This window comes from Staurois parvus, unplaced genomic scaffold, assembly GCF_062004578.1.
Source record: "Staurois parvus isolate SC_StPar_1 unplaced genomic scaffold, SC_StPar_1.0 ptg000234l, whole genome shotgun sequence".
Classification (NCBI taxonomy): Eukaryota; Metazoa; Chordata; class Amphibia; order Anura; family Ranidae; genus Staurois; species Staurois parvus.
The window spans coordinates 4,221,289-4,229,138 of NW_028318030.1; positions in this window are offsets into that span (position 1 = coordinate 4,221,289).

Consider the following 7,850-nt stretch of genomic DNA (forward strand, 5'->3'; position numbering starts at 1 on the left):
GAAGCACAATTAGCTACTGTGTCATCTCAATGTAAACAATCACCGACTCCGTCCAACTGAAGGTTATTGGACCAGGCCCGCCTGGAACAGGATCTTTTCTTAACAGATGATGCCGAGTGCTCCTTATGCTAGACACGTCAGAAGTGGTACAGCAAAGCAAATAAGCCGGACTCAATGCTAGCGTGCAGGTTGCGTTCTTTTACGCACAATCCAAAATCGATCTCTTTGCGTACTTGACATAATGCCCTAACAAGTAATTCTGCAAAGGTGTTGAAGGAGTTTCGGTACCGCCTTGCTAAACTTTACACAGGCCCTACTCGGGCAGAACCCCATGCTATCTCCAACTTTTTATCTCGACTGTCTTTGCCTACCCTGACTCAAGCTCATAGAGATTTGATGGACCGTGATATTCAAGTATCAGAAGTCTTGCGCTGTATCGCCTATTTGAAGACTAGCAAATGTCCAGGACCTGATGGCTACACGGCTTTGTACTATAAAAAACTGGCTGATGTTCTGGCCCCTCACCTTGCAGCCATGTTTAATGCGGTGAAAGGGGGTTTAGCCTTTTCCCCCGACTTGCTGACTGCCAACGTGGTCTTGATCTTGAAATCGGATCGGGACCATTCCTCTTGGGCAAATTATAGACCAATCTCTCTTATCAATGTCGATATGAAAATCCTTACAAAAATTTTAGCTACACGTTTGAACTCTTTCCTTTCCCGTCTGATCAAAAAAGACCAGGTGGGCTTTGTCCCCCATAAGCAAGCAGGGGACGCAATCCGACAAATTTTACAGTTGAACACTAGGCTTACACTCGCAAAATTGAAATGATGCTCTTATCCTTGGATGTCATTAAGGCCTTCAACACCTTATCCTGGCCTTACCTCATGTCGTTCCTTCACCATTTTGGCTTTGGTCACTCGTTCCTGCGTTGGATTTCGTCGCTATAAACGTGCCCCCAAGCAAAACTTAAATACTATGGTTTTGAGTCCTCGATGTTTCCAATTGGTAGAGGAACTAGGCAGGGCTTCCCACTCTCCCATATTATTTATCTTGGCTTTGGAGCCCCTAGCAAAGACTATCCATATTCTTCTTGATATTAAGGGGCTGTACGTAGCTGGTTCCCAGCATAAGCTCTCGTTGTTTGCGGACGACATATTGCTGTCTGTTACTAATCCGAGAGTTATTCTATCCAACTTACTGATGGTTCTGGATTCCTTCGCTGCACTTTGAGGCCTCTATGTTAATCCTACTAAATCTAAAACCATGTGTATTACCTTTTCCCCCACGCTGCTGGCAACTCTGAAATAATCGTTTTCTTTTCAATGGCTTTCGGTCTTGCCATATCTGGGGATTAAGATCAACCCATCTTACGAAGGACTGTATCAGGCTAATTTCCCCTTTGTCTTTAACCACTTGCCTACAGGGCACTTATACCCCCTTCCTGCCCAGGCCAATTTTCAGCTTTCAGCGCTGTCACACTCGGGCAGAACCCCATGCTACACTGTACCCATAAGAAAATTTTTATCATTTTTTTTTAGACAGATAGAGCTTTCTTTTGGTGGTATTTAATCACCTCTGGATTTTTTATTTTTTGCTAAACAAACCAAAAACAACTGAAAATTGTGAAAAAAAACGTTTTTGCTTAGTTTTTTATTATAAAATTTTGTAAATAAGTGATTTTTTTCCTTCACTGATGTGCGCTAATGAGGCTGCAGTGATAGACACTGATAGGCTGCACTGATAGGTGGCACTGATGGGCACTGAGGAGGAGGCACTGGTAGGTGGCACTGATGGGCATTGACAGGCATCCCTGATGGGAACTGAAAGGCAGCACTCATATATGGCACTGATAGGTGGCACTGATATGCAGCACTGACTGGCACTGATAGGCAGCGCTGACTGGCACTGTTAGGTGGCACTGATTGGCACTGTTAGGCGACACTGACTGGCACTGATAGGCGGCACTGACTGGCATGAATTGGCAGCACTGATAGGTAGCACTGACTGGCATTGATAGGTGGCACCTACTGGCACTGATAGGTGACACTGAAAGGCAGCTCAGATGGGCACTGATATGTGGCATTGATGTGCACTGGTAGGCACTGATATGTGGCATTGATATGGCACCTGTGGGCACTGGCAGGTGGCACTGATGAGCACTGACAGCTAATGGACACTGACAGGTGCACTGCTGAGGCTACACAGATCATCAGGGCACACTGATCATCACATGTTCCCTCTGAGTAATGCCGATTACCGGCTCTCCACTCCTCTCCAGCTGTCAGTGTGACAGCTCGTGAGGAGAGAAATGCTGATAACCGGCATTTCCCTATTTACATGTGATCAGCTGTGATTGGACACAGCTGATCACATGACCGAGCCGACACCTTCGGCTCTTTCCGTTGATTGGTGATCCGCTGTGTCCAAGGGACACAGCGCACCACCGATCGCCGCGCTGAGCGTTCCCGGAGCCACGCATGCGTGGTTAGAATGGCAGGACGTCATATGATGTTCTCCCAGAACAAGAGAATCGCCTTGCGGCCGTCATTACCTTATATGGCGGGCGGGAGGAGGTTAAAGACTTGACGGAAATGTCTTCTTGGGCTTATTTTCCGCTTTCGTGGTTCGGTAGAATTAATCCATATGACTTATCTCCCAAAATTATTATATGTGTTTCAGGTTTTACAGTTCCCTGTCCCTTTGCATATCTTACACATTCATCAACGGAAGCTTCTGTCTTTCATCTGTCTTTCATCTGGGGCTCCTCACGTCCTAGAATTAATAAAAGAATTTTATTTGCCCGTAAGAACGAAGGTGGAATGTCTGCCCCGAAACTTCATGCATACTATTTAGCGGCGAATATATCTCCACTAGCCTATCTTCACACGTCTCTCAATATTCCCTTGTGGGCCACAGTGGATCTGATGGACTCCCACCCGACGCCACATTCTTCTTTGGCTCTCCTCTGTTCGTCGCTCTTCACCTTTTAGTCCGACATTAAAACATACGCTTCGACTTTGGGACTCTATTAAATATTCTTAAATAGCCTTATTTCTTCTCACTTACACTTGATGCACCTATTCCACAACCCATTGTTTCCCCCGGGCCTTGACAATCCCGGGCAGTTTGCGTGGTGGATAGCCCATGGCTTCAATGACATGCACTCCATGCTCTCTCCTACCCAGATACTCACTTTTGCGACTTTGTGTTCTTCACATGATATCCCATTGAGGGAACATTTTAGCTACCTCCAACTCCATCACTTTCTTACTACATTATTATGAGCCTATTTGGGTCCCTATAGGCTGACTCCCTTTCGAAAGTCTTTGCAGGCACAGGCCTCATGCGCCAGGCTTGATCTCCCTTGTCTACTCCGCTGTCATTTCTTATAGAACACCCCTGGTTCGCTCTTATCATCAGCATTGGCAATCGGAACTCGGGGGTAGTCTAGAATAGCAAGACTGGCGGATCATGACTCAAGCATTGTCTAAATGCTGGAAGAATGTTATTATACTAGAAAATGCCTACAAGGTCCTTTTATAGATGGTATTATACGCCTGCCTGACTGGCTCGTTTTATTCCCTCATAGTCTCTCCGACTTGCTTTCGGGTTGTCAACAAATAGGTACCATGGTCCATATTTGGTGGACTTGTCCCAAGGTATGCAGACTATGGATTAGGGTCTATGCCCTTCTCCGCACTATGCTACACACAGAATTTAAGCGTAACCCATATGAGGCATTTAAACCACTAGTTGGCCTACTCCGTCCTGAGCCGCAGTTAGCATCGCACCAATTTATGGCTACCAAATTGACGATCGCAAAAGCTTGGAAAATCCCTCTTCTTAGCTTTGAAACCGTTAAAAATTGGATTAATTTTATAATGGTTAATGAGAAGCTAACGGCTATGCTGTTAGACACCCACACTAAGTTTTTGCAGATTTGGCCTCCTTGGACTGATGTGGCTCAACTGCCTAGATTTGACCAGACCCTTCTGTCGATATAAGATTCTCCTGGTGCGATCCCATGGAGCCCTTTGTCTTTACTATTCTTGTTTCTTTTTTCTCCCTTTCTTTCTATTGTCTCTGTCAGTTTTTATGTTACATGCGATGATTGTGCTACCACTAGAGAATTATGCTTGTAATGTCTTATACACCGGTCGGACTTTTTCAAGAGTCCCTGGTGTAGAGTTCCGATGTGGTCCAGTGAGACTTTCTGCTCAGCTTTTCCTATCATCTGTATGGGACATTGGTGACTATCCGTGGTCTTTGCCCATCAGCTCATTGGCTACTATTTGCTGTTAACGCAATTTATAGGGTTTCATTCCATCCTTTTAGAGATTGTGTTTTTGTACTCTGTTTCTCTCCGTGTTAATATTTTAGTGCATTTGTTATGTCCATCAACAGAATTGTACACCTTTTTTTTTGGTGTCAATGAGCTTGACTCTAAATGTTTTTGTTGTTGTGCTCTCTATAATAAAATCTATTGTAAAAGAAAATCTGTGGAGGGAGCTGAAAGTTCGAGTTGCCAAACGTCAGCCACCAAACTTTAATGACTTGGACAGGATCTGCCAGGAGGAGTGGGCCAAAATCCCTCCTGAGATGTGTGCAAACCTGGTGGCCAACTACAGGAAACGTCTGATCTCTGTGATTGCCAGAAAGGGATTTGCCACCAAGTACTAAGTCATGTTTTGTGAAGGGGATCAAATACTTATTCCCCTCATGAACATGCAAATCAGTGCATAATTTGTTAGACATGCATTTCTTTTGAATTTTTTTGTTGCTATTCTGTCTTTCAGTGTTACAATACACCTACCATCGATTTTTAAACTAATCGTTTCTTTGTGAGTGGGCAAACATTCAAAATCAGCAGGGGATCAAATACATAATTCCTTCACTGTATGCACCAACAAAAACCAACCAAAATATACCATAACTCAATATATAATGCCTTAATAAATAAAACATTGGTGATGTATTTATATAAAGATGCTTTCATATAAAATAATGCCCCACAATCTCATACAAATATATTACTATAAATGAAGAAACTCTAAAATAGAAAACAAAGTCCATTCATAGGTGAAGGAGCACTGATTGGAAATCACTTGTGAACATTCCTGAGCTCCAACACCAAACTCAGCCACTTACTAGAGGTATCAGACCTCTAACATAAAGGTCATAAACGCATGAGGGACTATCCAGGGTAACTGTCAGATGAATCCCCTCAGGCAGGCATCACAACTCCTCAAAACATCATAAAAAGGACAGACTCATAGTGCAATACTGTCATACAGTTTTATTATAAAAGGCATCAATGGGTACTCACATGAGAAAACTGGTCCTTAAAGCAACAAAACATGTTGCGTTGTGAATGAGTGGCTGACACTTTCATACATGCTGGCGGACAGCGTGAATACATGCTGTATTTCATTTTTCCTCATGTGAGTACCCATAGTTGTAGAGCTCACTCTACCCTGGCAGAGAGAGCAGAGGAAAAAACATTTGGAGGATGCACTATGGAGGAACCTGTGTCAAACATGGGATTGGTAGGATAAAGTCTTATGGACAAGGTGCCTCAAAGCCTCCTATTGATGAAAGAAAGAGGTGGTTGTCTAAGTGATGGCTTTAAAAAAATATTTCACTTTTCAGTACCAAAGGCTGTTTGCTGCCAGTACCTATCGGCAGTGGCTGTATCCCATGGTGTCAATAAATAACAGTGCAGTACTTCCTATACATTGGTTTTAGCTTGTTTCATATGGTGGCCAATTATCTGGGGGAAGCACAGATATAGAGATCATCTGAATAGACGACTCCTTTTACTACTGGGTCATGAGGATAGACCACTGGCCAGAGTTTGCCCAGTATACAACTGAGCTGCTGGGACTGCCTGGGCGCAGCGCTCTCTCTAAATATGCATTCAGTTCAGCAGAAGCTTTGAGACAGAAAAAAGAGTGTGTCTGTCCACAGACACTGTTGACTGGCTGACAGTTATAAAAATGAACTAGTCTTGGATCTGCAGCAGCTATCAAACTCATGCTGCTTATGACTTTGAATAAATATTTGGATGGTCCTACACCTTCCATTTTTTTGGCTTCATCCAAAGGTGCTCCTTTCACCATTGCCAGGCCTTAAAATATTTCACATACTGCAACCATTTCCATGTCCGATTTCTGTGAGCAAACCCAATCCCCTGCCACTGTTGTAGGCCTGCTACCAATACAATCTAAAAATAGAGTAAAAGTTGCTGTTCTTTGAAACAGCAGCTTTTATTTTAGTACCCACAATTTTTAGTGGCAGTTTTACAGTTGAAAATATTGTGAATTTTGGTTAAAAGGATCCATTCTGTGCTCTGAAGGATTTTGTCTGGGCATCACCAACACCTCAAATCCAATTTTTGCTATTTAACAGTTGCACATACATGAATGTTTGTTAAAGCAGGGTTCATCCTGTAATCTTTAGGAGTTTTTCTGTAGGCTCATGATGTTTTGGCACCATCGACAACACCTAAAGCCCAATTTTTTCACAGTGGCAAAGTGTATCAGTGGCCCATACATGAATGTTTGTTTTAAAACAGTGTGTCTTAACAGTGCCACCTTACATGAAAATCATCTGGTCCCACTCTTTGATAATTCCTTAAAACAATTTTCTCCTTTGTCTCAAGAAGAATAAAATAAAATTTTTGGGTGTGTAGATGGAGCTTGCTTGATTCCTCCCTTTCGGATTGTCTCTGCTGAGCACTATTTTTGCTCTGTGCAGAAAATTGATATGTTTTGTAGATTATATGTTAGTCTGCCTCCCGTCAACCTCCCTAGCTGTCTGATTATGTCAGTATTTCTGTGCTCAAAACGGTGCATTATTTTCAATGAAAATTTGTTGTTTTTTAATTGTAGGCATGTAATTCTTAGGAATAACTCACTGAAATCTGACCGAACAAGAGTCTAGTAAACATCCCGGGTATGATAAAATTTGAAACACGAAATCATAAATTATAATATAATAAATAATCATAAAAAATAATCTAATAATAATAAATTTAATTCAATAATGTAATCAAACCAAAAACACTGAAATTTGAAATAGAGCGCCAAGTTCGCACATCACTGAGTTCAGTCGCAAAATCATTTTCAGTGTCTAATGACGAATTTCCCCACAAATCATTATCACTCAATTCTGCAAGTGGTTCTAATTTACTATCGCTGTTCTCTAGTTGGTCTAAAACTGCTTTTGACCTAAAGGGACGTTTTTTGGATGCCATGGATGTTTCCAGGCAGAAAGAACAGTAAAAATGCAGGCAGGGCACAGGACAAAGCACTAGGGACAAAATGTATGTGAAATGGTTTGATACAGTAATGTAATACTATCAAATTTTAGTGTATTGAGTGAATATACCATTTTGACATTTTTGAATTTCCCACCGGTTCCGTCCCCCGTGCGTCCCTTACATCCTGACGCTCGCAGGGAACGGAACCCAGAAGATGGATGCCGGCATCGGCCAGAGGACATGGCCGGGGATGCTTCAGGGGGGACATCACGGGAGCGCAGGACAAGGTAAGTGAAACCGGGATCACTGGAGAAGCGCTGCAGTGTGTTCCTGAGTGTAGCTCGGGGTTACCGCTTCTGATACTGAAAGTTAACCCCGAGCTACACTCGGGAATACCGCCAGGGAGGTTAATAAGGATAAAATTTTCTGTCTGAAATCAAAATAATAAACAAAATAGACTATGTTTTCAGATATATTATATAAATTTGATTATTTAAATCTGCAAGCTCTGTCCCTCAGAGATAGTGGCCTCTCTAAATAGGGTAAAAAAAGGCATGCTGCCAAGTACTTTAATTTTTCCAACTGC